Consider the following 18,819-nt stretch of genomic DNA (forward strand, 5'->3'; position numbering starts at 1 on the left):
CACTTTCGGAGTGTAATTCCTGTTCGGGATCGCGATTTTTGTGGGGATCTCTTAAAGTTGCAATGCGATCTTTGTTAGAAAGATCTATAATAAATGTATTTAAAGTATTATAAATTTGGTAAATTTAATTTTTTTCACATTAAAATTCTAAAAAGATATGTTAATGATGAATTTATTTAAATTCAAAAGTAATTCAGAAATTAAATATTATTAGCATGTCCATGTTTACTGTATGCTTTTAAACAAACTTTAAAAATTTTCTTTTAATATAATTATAAATTGAAATTGAATGAAACCTATTTTTATTATCATATCCGCATACGATAATATTAAATCTTAATCCATTTCGCCAGGTTTAATTGTTCATTTACAACAGTTTAGTTATAGTTCGAGAGAATTGGAACTTGTGTGTGATTTGTATTTAATGAGAGAGTTAAGGTTGTGGCTAATACTATTGCGTCCGTCGGGGCGACAGACCAAAAGCGGCGCACGTTCATCCCAAAAATGGTCAGGCGGCCTAATGAATTGCAAGTCGCCAGTGTCGTCCACTATAAACAGCCTGTTCGCATACAAAATCAAAAAAAGGAGGAAGAAAGTATACCTAAGGAGTCGAAGTTGAAAATACCCTAGAATAGGGAAATTATTCTTAGCACTAATATGTATTACAATTTCTACAAACTATTTGTCGTTAAATAAAATAAATAAAACATACATGCTTAAACTTACTATATTTTTTTTATCTGTATACCCCTTTAAAACATTGTTCAAAAAATTAACTAAATGAATTTCTATGGTAAACTATTGTATAAAGTATACAAAAAAATGTTTGTTTTTTATTTAGACCTCGAGCGACGAAGAATCAACATTTGGAAGGCTTTAGGCCAACTTTTCTACAAAATAACATACCCACCGAAAGAGCAGTGGAAAAAGAAATAAAGGAAAGAATATCGGCCCACAAAAAGCGGATCGGGATCCCCATGTCGGTCATCTTCCTCCACTCGGTCGTCAATCGCTCGGCGGTTCGATCGGTGGATCGATGGATTGCCATTGCGCATGAGCGTTCGATGGTTCGACGATGGTTTTGGCCGCTGATGTGGATGTGACAATGACAGTTGTTGTTCGTCATGTTTGGAGCATGTAGTGCCCCGTTCCGAGTCCGCAACCGCATCACCGCCAGCCGCCGAAGGCCTCGCCATCCTGACATGCTCCTCTTTTGTGTTGTAATTGCAGACGCCACACGTTTCGCGCGCTGTTTGATTTGGAAATTGCAACAGATCGACTCGGAATGGGCAATATATCGCGATGGGGGCATCTCATTGACTTGGCATTCCCGGCACGCGCACTTCTTGGCATGACAAGACTTTTAAGCCTCCCCCCATACCCTCCTTTCCCTGCCATTTTCACGCTTTTGGCCCTTTGGCCACAATGAAAATTTTCGACTCAAGGCACTCCGAAGTGTGTGTGCGTTAATTAAGTGGCAATTGTTGCGAGGCGTGAGAATTTGGCGGATTAGGCAGAGAAAAATGTAAGTGACCTAGGACAGAGACCAGTCAATTTTGGGTTGAGTTTCAAAACAGTTTCCCCTTTTCGGGTAAAGCTCTCCCTAGAAGGCATCGCAACTTGGGAGATCTGCGCTTCAAAGGCGTTTCTAAAGTTTGCAGACTACCCTCTTAATCTGTTAAATTGGATATCAATTAATCGTGATATTTATTTTTATAACATTCCTGTTTAATTTAACATTTATTTATAAAAAAGAACATTATCATATTTAATTTGTTAGGATTCTGCCTAAAATCCTTTCAAGTCATTTTAGTAAAACCAAAATTTGTTGTTTATTTTTGTTGCTCAAAAAATCTCTAATAAACATTTTGTTGAAATATGTTATGGTTTATGATTGTTAAAGTTCTAGTAAATCATTATTTAGGTTTGTAGTTCCAGAGGAAATCATGTTAGCTACACTTAAGCATAATACTTAACAAAGTTAAGTTGAACATGTAATTTTACAATTCCGCAGTCCTAAGCTATTGATTTGTATACCCTAACCATAACCGAATTGGTGGCCTAGTGCCTATGGCTATCAATCATCGTGCCGCGGCCTGTTAACATGGGCGACAAGTTCTGCGATTGTCGCTACCAGGAAGCAATGACCAAGCACCGAGATCGAGATGAGACCACCAGAGGCGCAGACTGTCAACTGGCAACTGGTAATGCCCTCTGAGACCGACTAGACCAGACTCCCGACCATGTAATTAACAGCACGCAAAAAGTGTTTGCGAAGCGTTTATGGAACGGGATGGGGCTGGGATGCTATTGGATATGGGTGTCCCATTGGCAGAAGGCGACACGCATGTAAACATTGCCATTTTTGGCTAAAGACGCGACAGCTGCATTGGACATCGGGACTGGTCTGCACATCACATCCTTCCCGCTTTACAATACACAGAAAAATATAAAAAATCTACTCATCAACTATATTTTTCATAAAATCTCTGTTGTTTAAGTTTCTTACCAAAATTCTTCTTAAAACAAATTACTTTAACTCATTAGTTCTTATTATTAAGAAATTTTAAATAGTAGTTTCCAAAGAATAAAAATTAATAAATAAAAAAAGTTATTTAACTTACCGGCAATAAAAGAATTTTCGAGTAAGCAAATATTCAACTAGTTTTCTGTAATACAAGAAAATTTAATTAGGTAACAAAACCTATACATTTTAGGTAACTCACTGTTTATATTCCCATTTTTGAATTGATGCAAGGGCTTATCAAGTCATCTGAACAAAATAATTTGTTTTATTTTGAAAAATTCGAAAGTTGCGTCTATTAAAGTCTAGTAAGTGAGTTATATTTTTCTCTCCGTGCAATCCATTCCATTCCCATCTGGGTGGCCAACTGGGCAATGACGATCTGACGATCGTAATTGAGTTACAAAAAGGTCAATCGATCCACCGGGCGATGTGGAGTGTCAGTGTTCGACTTTAATTTATTTTATAATTACACGCACTTTATGCCTAATTAGTTTTGTTTTTCTGCGCCCTTCTGTCCCCGTTCACCTCCCCTCGGAGTTGCCTGTTACCTGTCTGTCGGATCGGGGCCACAAAAAAGTTTCCCATCATTTGGCTTCCATTATGCAGCGTTCGCGGCCACCGAATTCCAAAGGTGCGCGCGAATGGGCGTCAGGTTTGCACAAACACACATGTGTATAAAAAATAAAGCCCAAACAAAGGAGCAGTGCCAGGGGGTTAGGGGGAAGTTGGAGGGGGGTGCGCCTGGGTGCCCACTACGATTCCCAGTCAACGGATGCAAGCTCATACAGGTTAAGATCCTGCACTCAGAACAAATCGATTTACAAATTGCAAAAGTTTACAAAAGGGCGAGAAAGAAATAATTTGAAATTGTTTTTCGCTTTTATTTATAGAAACTTTCATTTGTGATTCATTTTTAAATATTTTTAAATCAAATATGCTGATGCTTGGCGTATTTAAATTTAAATAAAAAATTTATGTACATTTATAAACTTCACAAACCAATTTTATTTTACTTATGTTCATAAAGTTAATATATATTAAAAGAAAATCAGCACAAAGTGTACAAATTATAGAAGTATTATAAAGAAAAAAAATGAAATAGCTATAATTTTCAATATCTGATTGGAAACTACAATTTGTAAATGCAATTATCATTTATTGATACTACTTTGTTGCAGTGTAAATCTGAGCTGAGCATCGAGGCGAGGAAGTCTAAGGAGGAGAACCACCGACTGGAGCGATCATCGCATCGGGGCGCTTTTGTGGCCGTCTTCATCGACATCAACGCACTCCTTTGTTTGTCTGGGCCCTTTAGCATGACCCTTGTGCCCGATCCCGATCCCGATCCCATCCAATCCCGCCCGATCCAAGTCGACCCGATCCGAAAAAAAGAGAGTGAGTTGGTGCGCCAACTTTGTTTAACTTTGCCTTGGCTTATTGTTTGTTGTTCTTTTTCGCCATTGCATGCCCTCGTTGTTCCTGTTGTGGGTTTTTAAGGATACCCTTGCAAAAAAATGAAAGAGGAAACCCTCGGGCATATTGATTTTAATGTGGCTTTGGAGACGCCAACCGCTGGTTGTTCATAGTGAGATGTGGTAAAGAAAATGGCTTGTTTTAAAATTTTCGTTTCTACAAGCAAATAAGTAGGTTCCTTTTTAAATTTATCCAACCAAAGATGTATTTTACTACATAAAGAAAATATACAAAGAAAATCAATTGGTCATTTAAAATGTTACATAACTCGAATGGTTACAAGACCTTATACAAACTACCTAATTTTAGTTTTATTGCAGTATTGAGTTATGCGTTTTTGAATACAGGAAAAAGAGTATTCAAAGATAGCTACAAACCATGGGAACCTCATTTCGGTGGGTGCGATTTGATAATACTTATAAAGCGCAAGGCTGGACATCCTTACCACCAATTATCCCAAGATGAAAGGAACTCTTACGCCGGAGACACACCCTCTCAGCTCAACTCAACTCAACTCAACTGAACTCACAACAACTTGACTACAGGAAGTTTCACATATCTGCAGCAACAAAAGATCTTGGCTTGACCAAAACCAAGGCATATCGAGATGTGTGCAATATATATAAAAACGATCCATCTCGCGACTTCCTTTTGGCCGCAGCACTTGAGACACTTTTTTGTTGCACTTGTTTTATTCGCGAAGACGACTAAACTTGGCGGCATCTTCTCAGTGCACCTTGATTGTGAGAAAGATAACAACAATAAGAGACAGCGGAAAGAGAATACAACTATACATGGAGAAAAACTAACGTTTTCATCAAAAATAGTTAAAATTATATAAATATTAACAGGGCAAAAATAAATCTAAAAAATCAGCATATTTGTAAATTATATTTAAATAATTAAAATCAAATTCGATACAGATTTTTTTATACTCTCGTTTTACTTAGTTGTTGATATAGTGGAAGAAAGCTCAAATTTTTATAAATATATTTGCCAACATATAAAAGCCCCTATATAAAGTTATTCCAAATAGAGATTGGTAGATGGAAAGAAAAGATCTATTTAAAAAGTAATTTTGATTGAATAATTATTAGCTATTGCATCAATTTTAGTATTTTTGATCAAAAGTTCAAAAGAATATATTTTAATATTTTAGTTAAATATATAGTATTTTTCAAAGTGTAAAAGGCAAACAATGAGAAGGCCGCAGGAATTCCACTGCAGAGATTAAGGATGGAAAGAGAGGGAAGAAACCTGGAACAGGTGCTGAGCAAATGGCGAACTATGCCACAAGGTATTGGGGCAATTAGTGCTCAACTAATTGATTTAAGGCATTTCCTCTCTGTCTCCATGGAAAAAGAGGAGAACTGCGGACGATACATCCACCAAGTGGCCGGCAAGTTGGCGATTTCCGCATGTGACCAGAGTCGTCTTCTTGTCTCCGATGGAACGTCTTCGGCTGGAATCTTTGGCATTTGGACATCGCTTTATCGCTATCCTCGAGCTGCTACCTCCTCGATCCCGCCCAATAAACTCCTCCCCCTTTCTCCTGGGAGGCAATTAAAAGCTGCTCCGCACTGATTGCAACAATTTCTTGCTAAATAAATGGAACGAACAGCGCTCAAGAACAACCATATCTCCAAACTAGAGCTCCTGGACCCAAAGCCCGTTGCTCTGGAACCGAATCTGGATCTCATCCTGCGGCCCAATCTCCATTTCCATGGCCTCGCACTGAAAGTATTTAGTTTCAATTTGTTGCTTTGTTAGTGCGTGTTCCGAGATTTTCCATCTCTGTGTTCTCTCTGTCGTCGATTCTGGGATAAAGATGACGGCGTGATTAGTTGTTTATTGTTTTTTCTTAAAACTTGAAGCAACGGGGAATGAGTAAAAAGCAAAAAATATTTAAACAAGGTTTCAAGTGTATATTTTGAAAACATAATTATTAAAAAAAGGACTAAATTGAAATAAATATTGTTGAAATAAATGACCCCTCTAATTAAATTTAACTTCATACAAATTTATTTAAAAAATAGGCATATTTACATATGTTTAAGAAATGCACATTATTCATTATAAAGTATATTTCTTACAATTCCTTAAAAAAGGTCCATTATTTTTTCTATATTTATTTTTAAGAGTCAATAGAATTAAGCTACAAACAAGATACTATAATAATGTTAAGAATCTTCTCCTTTATATTTTCTATTTTCGTGTCACGCTTTCTTCTCTGGTCTTGGATAGAACCTGCTCCAACTATCCACCTCTCCACCACTCTTTTGGCAACCCACAAGGCTGATTAATTTTTGCGCTATTTACACGCTCGTTGGCCCGTTGTGCTCGAGTGCAGCAGTTGCTTTTTAGCTGCAGCTTTAATTTTGCAAAATTAGTCACGCGATTTTTATGTACTCGCCAAACGGGAGGAGCTGGAGCAGCGATATTGGAGGAGGAGCTGGAGGAGCTGAAGGAGCTGGAGGACAGTGGAGTGGAGGCTGGCTAACTAGTCGAGCTCCAGTCAGATGACAAATGATTTTATTAGCTTAGTTGAGTTAATCAATGTTGATGGTATTTATTAATTATGTTGTGGGCCTGTGTGTTGGCTGCTCCGACTCCTCGCTCGGTTATTCGATCTCACATGACGATCGATGGGAGGAAGTGGAAGGAAGTGGCCGACGACATGCAGCTATGTAAGTGGCGGTGCTGCGATCTGGTTTTTGTATAGTATAGTTTCTATGGAGGGAGGAGCTCTGGAGGCCCCAGATCCTGGGGCTCGGCCTCTGCAAATATTGGAGGCGCAGCGAATCCGTATGCCAAATTCAAGGCAAAGTCAAATTACACGCGCCGGCCAAATTGAGTTCAATAATAAGCATGAAGCCAGATACAAGACTGGACCTCAGTCATCGTCACGAAACGTCTTCATTCGCCTTGGTCGCGGAAAAGGGATAGCCAGGATGCACTGAGGGAAAAACAATCAGTATTAAATTAACATCGGTTTTTGTACATGTGGCTGGTTGGCTCTATTGTAGTTCTCAAATGGTTTTCTAAATTGTGATGTCACACAACATAACTTTTATTTGAAATTTTTAATTTATTTTAAAAAAAGTGAATTATTTTAAAAAAGTGAAAGACTGAATTGAAGATATCTGTTTAAAAATATTTGTAATATTATATCAAAGTTGAGCTGGCTTTCACACTACATTTACTTATAATTATATACATTTTCGCCATAAAATTTCGGCATTTTTTCAGTGTGTGGAGCAGAACAGAGACCTCCGGATGCGCCCGGCACTTTTCTTATAGCTCAAGCGACTGCACCCGATAGTAGTCATCAAAATACACAGACAGACGGTCGAAGCAGCAGATATCCAAAGTGCCCGGGGCCAAAGGGATGGCTCTGGCTCTGGATCTGGATCTGAGACTCGGACTGGACCGTACTGGACGGATTTAACTCCCAGGTAGTCACGGCTAGTCACGGGTGGGCGCATATGCAAAAGCTCAGCGCCTCGGACTTTCAGATCCTCCGGTCCAGGCTCCCTCGCCATGGCAATTTAACACACTTTGGCGCGTGAATTAGGGCCAATTTGGGAATTAAGTAATCTGGCTTTGGGCTCAGGCCATCAGTTGGCGTTGCGTGATGAGCTGGCCCAAAGTTTATTAGTGACACTTTGCAGATTGCGGGTATGTGTTGCCATAGGACGGTTTATCTAATTGAAGAGGGTATCAACAAAATATGTTATTGATTAGGCATCTTGCATCTTGTTTAAAAATTTTCAGAGATTTAAATTGAATAACAAAAGAAACTTATATAAAATATTATATGGATTTATTTTCTTAAATAGCTAATTTCTCTGAATCCTTGAATTTTGTTTGCTTGTTAAATTCTCTTAAAAGCCGTAGTTATAATTAACAAGACAAATCACTTTAAGCCAACATGGACACATTATCGACCCGTCAACCACTTCCTGCTACCAAAGCCAGTCTTTTATGTCAAGGTCGGGCCAAAATGACTTCATCCAAAACCGACGATTGACAAAGTGCAACAAGGGCGACAATCGTCGATGGCCGAAAAAATTAAGATTCTGTTAATGAGAAATGTCGGTTGTCGGTTTTGGTTGGCTTTTCTCCTGCTGCTGAAGCTGATGCCTGTCAGGCTGAAGCTCATTTCGCTAATCGCATCAATAAAGCTTATCAAGCTCACCAGAAGGAGAGCAGGCGCGGGCAAATTAAATGCCCTCCAATCTCAAAGACGTCGACGAAATGCGAAATGCGCTTAAGCGTGTTGATCGATAAATTGGCACAGATCGGGGATCGTTTCGATCGCTGGCATCCTCGACTCCAGACAAAACGCACACAAAACGCGAATGAAGTCATCTCGCCAAAGTCGCTTTGTCAACCGATTTCGCGTGTAGTTCGAGGCCTAAGCTGACAGTGGATCGCCCTAGCTGCAGACCCAGTTAAGGGTTCCTCGATCTCGATCTCGATCTCGATCCCAATCCCGATCTCGATCCAGGTTCAGGTTCAGGCCCTTTATTTTCTGTCGCTCACACCGCCACGGACAGCTGAGCGACATTAATGCCTCCTGGCAGTCGCCCTGCACAAATTAGCAAAAATGTCGAACTGCCGGTTTGGCTTTAGCTTCGTTTTATACCCTCAAAAGGGAATATCACATTTTTAAATATTTTCTAAAGCAAATCATGAATGCCTTTATTATATTTTTTTTAAATACAAATAACGATGTAATCAAAAGGAAGTATTACATTATTAAAATGTTAAATGCATTTATAATACTTTTTAAAAATACAAATAACGATGTTATGATTTTAAAGACATATAATTGGTTGACAACTGAATTAAATTCAATGATATAATTTTGTTAGGGTATATCCAAGTTCAATATCCAAGGGTCGAATTTTTGTCAATTTTTTCCCGTTTTGTATTTTTGGGAACTTTGATGGGCTATCTTTTGGACGATCGCTTATGATCGCGCTTATGTTTCTATGATTCAGCAGCCAGATTGGTAGCCATCCATCCAGGCATTCATTCAACCATTCAGTGGTGCTTTACTCTCCATTCGGCCTGCCCTCAAATTGCTTTGATTTCAGCTTTTTGTCTGCGCTCTTATTTTTGTTTTGTTTGCGGTTTGGCCGCATCATAATATTTTTGCGCATGGCAGATCTAATCTTTGTCCAAAAAATGATAAAAAAAAATAATGTAAAAAAAAGGGTTCCAAAGCGCGCATTTTTTGACATTTTTATGGGGAAATTATTGTAACCCAATCTGGTTTGGGCGCACCACAGAAACCTCGCATTGCATTTTGTCCTAACGTTGACATCTTGCGGTCAGCATCGCTCTCAATATCGCTTCCATCACTCCAAATTCGCATTGACAAATGCATTGGGCATTGCGATCGGATAGGAAGGTATTGCGACAGGAAGGGTTAAGTTTTCAATTTGCATATATACAAATGAAACATACAAATAAAATGAGGATGGAAATAAAATATATATCACAAAAACGTAAAACGATTTATTCATTAAATTATTAGACTAATAAAACTATATTAATATATCATGTAAATGTATAGTTTTTTGAAGCTGCACCCAAAATTTCAGTGTGAATGCATAGCCATAAAATATAATTTACTTATTTATTTCAATCAATGTTTTCAAATAAATTTAATTGCAATAATTTACTTTTTGCTAATAAGAAATGATCTAGTTTAAATTGTAAAACACTTCTGATGTTCTTTCATTTAGATTGATTCACCCATCCTCCCATCTCTCCATTGATTTTCCATCTGATGCGTCACACTATCAAGGCTGACTCATCGCGATTCAGTTTCAAGAATTCACGAAATTCGCTTAATAGTTTCTCCACGTGCCCTTGAATTTCTCAGACTCTGACTAATACTTCCTTCCGTTGGGAGAACTTCGAAAAACTCCATGGCTCCACAACTCACAGCTGTAACTAATTGGTGTTCAGAAGGCGGGGGATCACCCAGATTGGGGATTCTTTGTTCAGGTAATGCCGGGCTGGTAGCACACGCTTCCAAAGCGGCATTCAAAAAGACCGCCAACACATGTAAAACTCAAATGGCAACATGCCACACGCACCGAGCGATGAAGTTGGACTTGGAATGAGGATCTGAGGATCTTGAGATCTGGGGAGCTGCGGAGCTGTGGAACAGTGTTGCCAAAAAAGGCAAAAGACCGACAAACGATGAACCGAACTCAGACCGCAAAGCCGCAACAGAAGCTCGAACAAATATATATATTCTGTTTTATTTTTATTTTTGTAAGAGTTTGTTGTTGTTATTGGCTGGGTTTCTGTTGTTGTTGCCGGGCTGACGTTTAGTCATAAAATATTCCATTTTATTCGTATCTTGTATCTGTTTTTGGCTCGTTCTATGCGAAACAATTTTTCACACAACCTTCAATTTGCCGAGCGGCTCGAGCATGGATATTTGTTTCCGGAGCACACCTTGCGTGTGGTCTCTTAATTTGCCCCGATTCCCCAGCGATTGAATCCCGAAAACCGAATCGGTGAATCAAATGAAACTCAATTATGCCGCCTCCGTTAGACAAAACACCGCGTGTCAAAACAATCGTTTTTTCTCAAAACGAACCTTTTGGCAGAAAAGATCACTGCACTCAAAAAATGAGTTAATAAGTAAAATAAAAATTACTTACAAACATTTTATATACAAAATGTAATAGGTTTTAAATTTATTATAATAATCTTTGAACAGCAAATATATTAAACACACAAAAATATAAAATAAAATTTAAAAATAAACACACTTCGAATCTCCCAGCCATGTGTTTAAATCTTGAATGCAGTGCAACGTTTGCCAACAGTTTCAATTATAAAATTTTATGAAAAAAAAACAACTTACAAATTTGTTCAAAAGGAGATTTTTAATAGTGACAGTGATAGTAATATAATAAAGTGTGGTTTTTCGTTGATAATTCTTTTAAGAATAAATAAATGTTACTAAAAATTATATTCTTCATAGTGTTAAGACCTCCATCTTAAACCAAACGTATCCCCAATTTCATAATATGACTTAAATCCAGTTACAAAACATTTTTTATTGTAATCCTTTTTAAAATATATCCTTGTTCTGAAACGATATTTGTGTTAACACACCTTTTTTCGTTTAATTAAAAAACAATCGAAATTTTTCTGCGTGTGTGATCTTTGCCTATGAGGCGGCGTCCATTTTCATTTCCATTTCGTTTTCGATTTCAGTCGGGCTAGAGAGCAACTTCGCCTGACTGTGGGGCCTTTGATGTCATAATTCATGTATATTAACTCATAAATAAGCGAATGCAACTTTATGCCACAGTTCACCCCGAACTGAACTGAAACTCCTTGTCCGCTGTCCAGCCGATTGTCTGCAACTCTGTCTGGGTTTCTGTTTTTCCGTCTTTGCGTCTGGCGATCGGCGGGAGTCAAATCGTTTCGGGCTCTTCTAGCCGGGCTAGTGGTATTTAGTGCACTTAATCTACGCCAAAAGTACCAACTAAGCGAGATAAATAGCTGCAAAATAAACTAAGTCAGTGCGATGGAGCGCCATTCCACAGCATAGGGATGGGTTTCGGACTGGGATTTGGATTTGGATTGCGATTGGGAATGGGAATGGGATTGGAAGATTGGGATATTCCTGTGTCCAGTGTACAGTGAAAATGGCTATAAAATCGGCACGACTTTTCAATAAATGTTGACATCACAGCGAGCCACAACGCAATGCGCCAAGTTTTATGATATCCTGAAGGAAGTGAAATATGATATTATGAATCGCCCGCTCAGACAGTTGGGACAGTTTTTTTTTTTTTTTTGCTGTTTTGTTGTTTGGTTTTTTTGTGTTATTTTGTTTTTCTCCATCTAGATGCAGTCCAGTTGAGTGGAGGAGTTCGAGTCGGAGATATAGTTGGAGTCGGAGGTACTTGAACCCCCTTTTATCTTGTGGTTGTGGAAACCTGTTGTCGCCGATGTTGTGTATTATGAGTTTGCGGTTTGTCATGTTAAAGTTAAATGCATGCAGCACATGCCCTGCATTCAGCACTGAGTGCCATTGACAGCCAACAAAAACAAAAACAATATAAAAAAATAAAATAAAAACAACACGACGACAAGTTGATGTCGCTGCCCCAAGGCAGTGCTTTTTGTCCAGGTGATGCATTTTCTGCTGCTTTTGCTTAATCAGGTTAAAAATTGTTGAGTAATTACCGATGTAACCAAATCTCTAAAACATTGTAAGCGAAGGGTTGACATGTGAAATGCGATCCTTCAGATCAAACAATAATAGGAATAGCTTGTAGAGAAAACTTCGATAAGTTAACGGATAACTTTATAAATAATAAAAATTATAACAACTTTCATAACTTTTAATAACCACAAGCTTACAAATGAACTGACAAGCGAAATTACTAAGAAATAATAAAGAGAAAATATTTCACAAGTTTAGTTTGCAAGAATTAATGAAATGAAAAGAATCCTCAGATGCAGGTTATCGAGAAGAGACCAACAAAAAATTACCAAAACAATAAATTCCAGTAAATCATAAAAGTAAACCCTCTGTTAACTCTGACTTTCTCCTGGAATCAGCTTGTTTCTTGGGAACTTTTAATTAGTGGGTCTGAATCACTGGATTCTTACTACATTCGTTTAACGCTGCGTATGAGCAATATGCGATTGTATGTAACATAGCTAAACACGCGTCCGCCATAAACTCACATGGCGCATACGAAATATCAGGGAAAACATATAAACGCCTTCAATTATATGCAGATAGACAGTAAATTTGTTAACAGTTGCCAAACGGCAAAATTGCTATACATTTTTAAAAGTTTCTTATACTTTTTTTTCTTGAAATGTTTAATTGAAATCCAATTAGCCGTTCAACAAGGCTGAGACCACGAGGGCCAATAAATTTGCATTTTAATGAACTTCGGTGCATAAATATTAAAATAAATTTCGGCATTGGCCTAACCAAACTAACTAAACAGCCAAACTAATGCTACCTAAACAAATCGTTAACAATAATTATAATTGCCCATTTTGTCGATCATAATTTGTGGGCACGCCGGACAGGAAGAGCTCTGGATATCTGGTCGAGACCAAAGAAATTAATGGGCTGGCAAAACACAAACCGAGCAGCATCAATTGGCGTTGAATAGAAAAATCAGGAAATAGACTAGATCAGACACCCTTTCAGTTGGTTACAAATGGTTTGGGGAAGACTCAAATGGATACAGATATTAAAATAATTTAAAAAAATTAAAAAACATTAGTTTGAATTACAAAAATTATTTCCGAAGCACTTTTAAACATTTTAGATTAATTGCTTTTTCGAAATAATTTTTTTTTTGCACAAATAATTTGCAATACGCAAAATAAAAAGAAAATATATTTTTAAATCGTTCTGAATTTAAGCTCTCCACATTTAAAGGACACCCTGTAAATGGCTTTTTTAAAATACCTTGAATATTTGGCACCGTCTGGGACATTTTAAAGTTGGCCGCTTTCCGTGACAGGTAAATTTTTATTAATTTTATGCTCATCGTCGCTGTGGTGGGTGCAAAAACGTAATTTGTTTTAATTTGTTTAATCGCTTAATCCGCGACAGACGCAGCAGTGCGGCCCGTAAAAACCAGTTTGGACCATTATACAGGCCAATCCGTGATCCCTGGTGGTCCTTCGGCAAGGCTGCTCTTTGTTTTTGATCGAACCGCTCGGCATCAGCTCAACACTAAGGCCAATTTATGATGAGCCCGAGCCCTGGGATGTGGCTTAATTAAGCTTTGGCACTTATTTTTCGGTAGGTGACCGGGAATGGAAATGGAAATGGCCGAATTGGAGTGGGGCGATAGTGGCGTAATTTATGTCGGCCAGTAAAAATCATGTTGAAATCCATTTTCATAGAGTTTGAACTTGGGAAAAGAGTGGTGGAATGTCTGAAGTGAGTGAGCAGCTGACAAAATGGGCATAAATCTCTTTTAGTACTCGGCCGCTGCTGATGCTGACTGTCCGTTTCAACACGCCTGTCCCACACAGATGCTCAAATGCCAAGAAACCCAGATACTCGGATACTTCTTCGGGGGCTGGATAGTAAATCAACTGAATCGCTCGTAAAAAGCCAAGCAGTTGACTCGAAATATATTATTTTTGTGGCTCTTTTCGGGGCTTTGTGTGTATTTTTTTTAATTGTTTAAGCAACAATGGGTGGTAAAAATGGTAAATAAATAATAATAAAAGCTCGAAATAATTTATAAACTAAATCTGTTTTCTGTTGTTGCTGTTATTTTTGTTATTGTACTTCTTGCGGTTTTTTTTAATTTGTTCAACAGGCAAGAATCATTTCCTGTGGCCGCGCTCTCAGCACTTTCTACGTTAATTACGACTAAAACAGAAAACTAAAACAAGAAAAAAATCCAATTAAATTAATAAAATTTTATGATCGCCGTGTGTCGGCGCACATAATAAAAACAATTGAATTATGAAGAGAACATTGCGTAAAAATGTATTCGAGGCAGAGTATTAACATTTTTCTCTGTTTGTTTCTCGTTATTGCTGTTGTTGTGGGCTTACTTTGTTGTTTCGATTTTATGTGTTTTTAATTACAACCCGAAAAAATCAGACACAGATACTTCAAAATGAGCCAGTTCGGAAGCGAAAAGAAAACAGAGAAGAGGAGAGAGTGTCGATTATGGATATTTTTAATTATATTCCGGAAACTGTTTCTTAAATTTAAAACGATTTCTGGTTACCTAGAGCAGGATTAAGTTTTTAAGTCTTTGCGGCAGCGTTAGTTTAAACCTAACTAATGAAGATTTTATATATATAAATTTAAACATAAGTTAAAAAAAGTTTATTGCTAACTCAATTTAAAAGATTTAAGCCAATGTCATTAACTGACTTTGCTTAAACGGTTGCTTAAAGTGCAACTTGTCTACTTAGTTTATTAAAAATTTTATTAATAATAGGTCAATATATTGTTTTTGTCCATGATATGTAAACTGCAAATTAACTAAGAAGTTTAATAATAATTCTAATGTTAATAGAAATATAGAACAAAAATTCACTTAGCTTAATCAAATAATGTTTAATTTATTCGATTTTCGATCAATTCCCTGTTTATTTTCGTTCATCTACAGTAGCTTGAGTTTTTCAATGTGGTGCATCAAAGAGCGCTCCAATTCCCCCAATGCCATTTTCCAATTACGTTAATAGCTCATAAAACGACGTTTTTGTTTGTTGTTCTTCGCTTCGGACTCTTTAAAGCCGTTTGAGAGAGCTTTTGTGGCACAATCACAAATCGAGAACTGCTTCTCCGAATCGGTCATTCGGCCTAACAATCCCAAACAATTCATGTAGCGCCCTCCCCCATGAAAATGTTTGGTTATCGAGAAGAACTGAACTATATACATATACAAAATTATGTTTGTAGATCTGTAGTGGCATATTTTTCAGCTGACTTTGAGCTTGAGAGTAATTACGACGGAGGGCACTTAAAAGAATTGTAGCTGCTGCTGAGGCAGCTTCATTTTGCTGGGAGGCCATAAAGTTTTTATGATCCCCTATTGATAGTGCGAGAGAATTCTATGGCCAAGCGCCCTCTGCCCTCCGCCTCTTGAGCCCATACTTTGATTTTCCAGCCAGATCAGGTGAACATCACAGATTTGACAGTTGATTCTGAACGGTGATCAAAGCCAAATGCAGTTTTCCTGGGGGCAGGTCCCTCTGGAAGTCTTTGTCTCAGGTTCGATTTTGTTTATAGGATTTCACAACCGTTTGGCATCCATTAATCATTGCGTTGGAAGTATGTCTGACTTTTCCTCTCGTTCCGTTTTTTATTGTTTTTTAAGCAAGTGAATTGAGAGAGATAAAGAAAGAAGCAACTTTTCAGCGGCTTCGTCAATTTCTATTTTCAACTAATAGACATATTTTCCGCAAGACTGCACAGAAAAACAAATCAATCTAGTTTTTTTAGGAGAACAATTAAACAAATTAATTTTAAAAACCTTAATTATTCAAAAGATAATAGGCAAAACTTAACATAAAAGCCAAGGAACATTTTTATTTGGACATCTTTTATTTTTGTCTGTATTTATTTATTTCACAATTACAAATCAATTTGGTATTTTTTTTTCTCTGTGGCGTTTTCACCTTTTGTTTATTTGTTGAATCAGCCCCGTCAAACTGGGAAAAAAAACACTACTCGAGTTGCACGTCAGTGTTGGTAATGTGTTAGCACAGGCAGATAAGTTCAGGCCACTAAATGCTACGGGTCTGAGACTTTAGCGCAAACATTTTGACAACTTGTGAACTTTAGACTGATAGCTCTCTGAATCCACATCCCTCAGCCCCTGCTCAGTAGTTCAACGTGGTAGTATCATAAACCATAAACCACAAAATCCCCACAACAATTAAGGAACAATCACAAAATGCTCCCGAAATCTTTTGGGCTGCTAAAAGAAAAATAAGTTTGAGATGTATAAACAAACAGAAAAGCGCCAAGCAACTGAAGCATCATTGTGATCAATAATACCAACAGCGCTTAGCAGAGCTATCAACCTATAGAACTGTCCAGGCAAATTGAGTACATCGAGCTGGAAGCTAAATACAAAAGAAAAGGGTTGATCAAACACGTTTAGAGATTTGAAAAAGATTAAATACATTTTTAGCTAATAGTGCAATAAAATAATTAGATTTAAAACAAATAGGAAAGTTATTTCATTAAAAATTAAAACAAATACTTAAACGGTGTCTGACTTGATAAGCAATTTCTGAAAAAGTTTTAAAGAACACGGCTTGATTAGTATATTTACAAAAGGGTTGAAAACAAAATTAGCAATTTATTTTGTTTAACGACAAGATTAACAGGAACCAACCCACTGACGGATAGATAAAGTTGGAGATCCCATAAGAAATAAGATTTCAACAAAATAATGTGGACTGTCTTAACAGGAAATAAATACGGTTTAAGAGTGAGTCATTTCTTAAACAATAAACTAAAAAGTAAATTTAAGAAACAGATTACGATAACGGTTAAAAAACTGATACCTCACATTACATAGAAAATTTTCAATTTAATTTGAAAGCTAAGCTAATTGTAAGCTGTAATAGTGGACTTTTAAGGTCTAGCCTGCTTTTTATGTTTAACTATTTAAAATAAACATTTATTTAAAAAAAATAAGTATTATTAAAAATATATTTTAGTTTCAAGGTATACAATTTAATAAAGAGTATCTTCAGTTAGCATTCTATGCTAAAATTTAAGCGGCAGCACGAGATTAACACGCCATATAGCCAAGATCTCTGCTGTTGACTGTCTAAGCTTTTGGTAGCTGCTCCTGTTTTTGTTTTAGCTGGCTTTCAGCTTTTTGCCGAGCATCAGCTGAGCTCTGTGAAATGTGTTTTTATGGTATTTGAAAATGATTAGCTGCCCAGATACGAAGACGAAGCGTTATTACGCGAACGTGTCTGAACCTGAAGATGGATATGTAGATGACGATGGAGTGTTTGCAAACTCCGACGCTTGGAACACAAGATCTCCGAGTGACTAGGACAGTGGTTGAGTACAAAAGTGGCACAATTTTTATGATCATGCGACTGTATTTGATGCTCTATGTCTCTCCTCTCTTTTTTGACCATCAGTTGATATTGTTTCTGGTTTTTATATATTTTGTTTGTTGTTACCTGAGCTGGTGGCCTAGCCCAACAACCGTAGAGCACGCCAAAGACAAAGTCGCTAACCTTTTTTTATCATCCGAGATGTACACGAAAAAAAAGATGACAAGTTTGTCGCGTGTAAACAATTCGCGGCGGCCAAAACAGAGTGCGGGTGGAGGAGTCATTTTTTAAAACGATGAGTGCAGAAGGGGAGGTTCGGAGTTAGGAGGTGCGGTGTGGATAGGACAGCAGTGTCACCGAAACGGAAATCAAGAAGTAGGTAACCGTATCCGAGTCAAAAAGCCAACACTGAGTGGAAAAAGTGCTTGTCGACCCGAAACACTACAATTTAAATAGAAATTTAATATAATATATAACAATCAAACTGTCAATAATAAAATTAAAAGTTGATTTTATTAAACACCATAACATAGCATACTCATAATATCCACATATAAACCGATTAATCAAACTTGTTTTAGATAAAATTATAATTACTTTCAGCCTAAAGTAAAACTAATTATAGTATATTAAATTTCTCCTTCTAATAATATTTTATAAATATCTTCAAAATTTAAAGAAAAACTCAACTTTTAATTGCATTTAAACACTTAGAGCAATTAGAAAGCGAGCTCTAATTTGGTTTGCCTTGTGTTATATTTATACTTTTTATAGGGACTTGGTAAAAAAAACGATGGGGCTTTAAAGGATATTCTCTTTTCAGAACTCCAGAATATATAAAAGAGCTTAATCAACAGTAACTTGTCAGTCCGTTTCTCCAACTTTCACTTAGTTCGCATACAAATGGCGAGCACTGTGCAAGCCGTATACCCCGTCAAAAAATAAAGCACATCCAACACAATCTACAGATACATTAGAAAATATCTCAAAAATCAACACAAAAACTACAGGCAGTGGCGTCGCCGCTAGCTGAGACGTCAACTGCGACTGCGACTGTGCACTCTGGACTAAGATTGCTCTTTTTTAGCATAAATCGTTAATCATTAAATTAAGAGTTTAAGTTTACCAAAAAAAATTACCGGTAGCAATAATTTTTTTTATTTTAAATAATTTTAAAATGTATTGATAATTAAAAATAAAAGCTTGAAATGGCGAATTAAAACCAATTCTTAGCTCAAATT

Source organism: Drosophila gunungcola, unplaced genomic scaffold, assembly GCF_025200985.1.
Source record: "Drosophila gunungcola strain Sukarami unplaced genomic scaffold, Dgunungcola_SK_2 000001F, whole genome shotgun sequence".
Lineage (NCBI taxonomy): Eukaryota > Metazoa > Arthropoda > Insecta > Diptera > Drosophilidae > Drosophila > Drosophila gunungcola.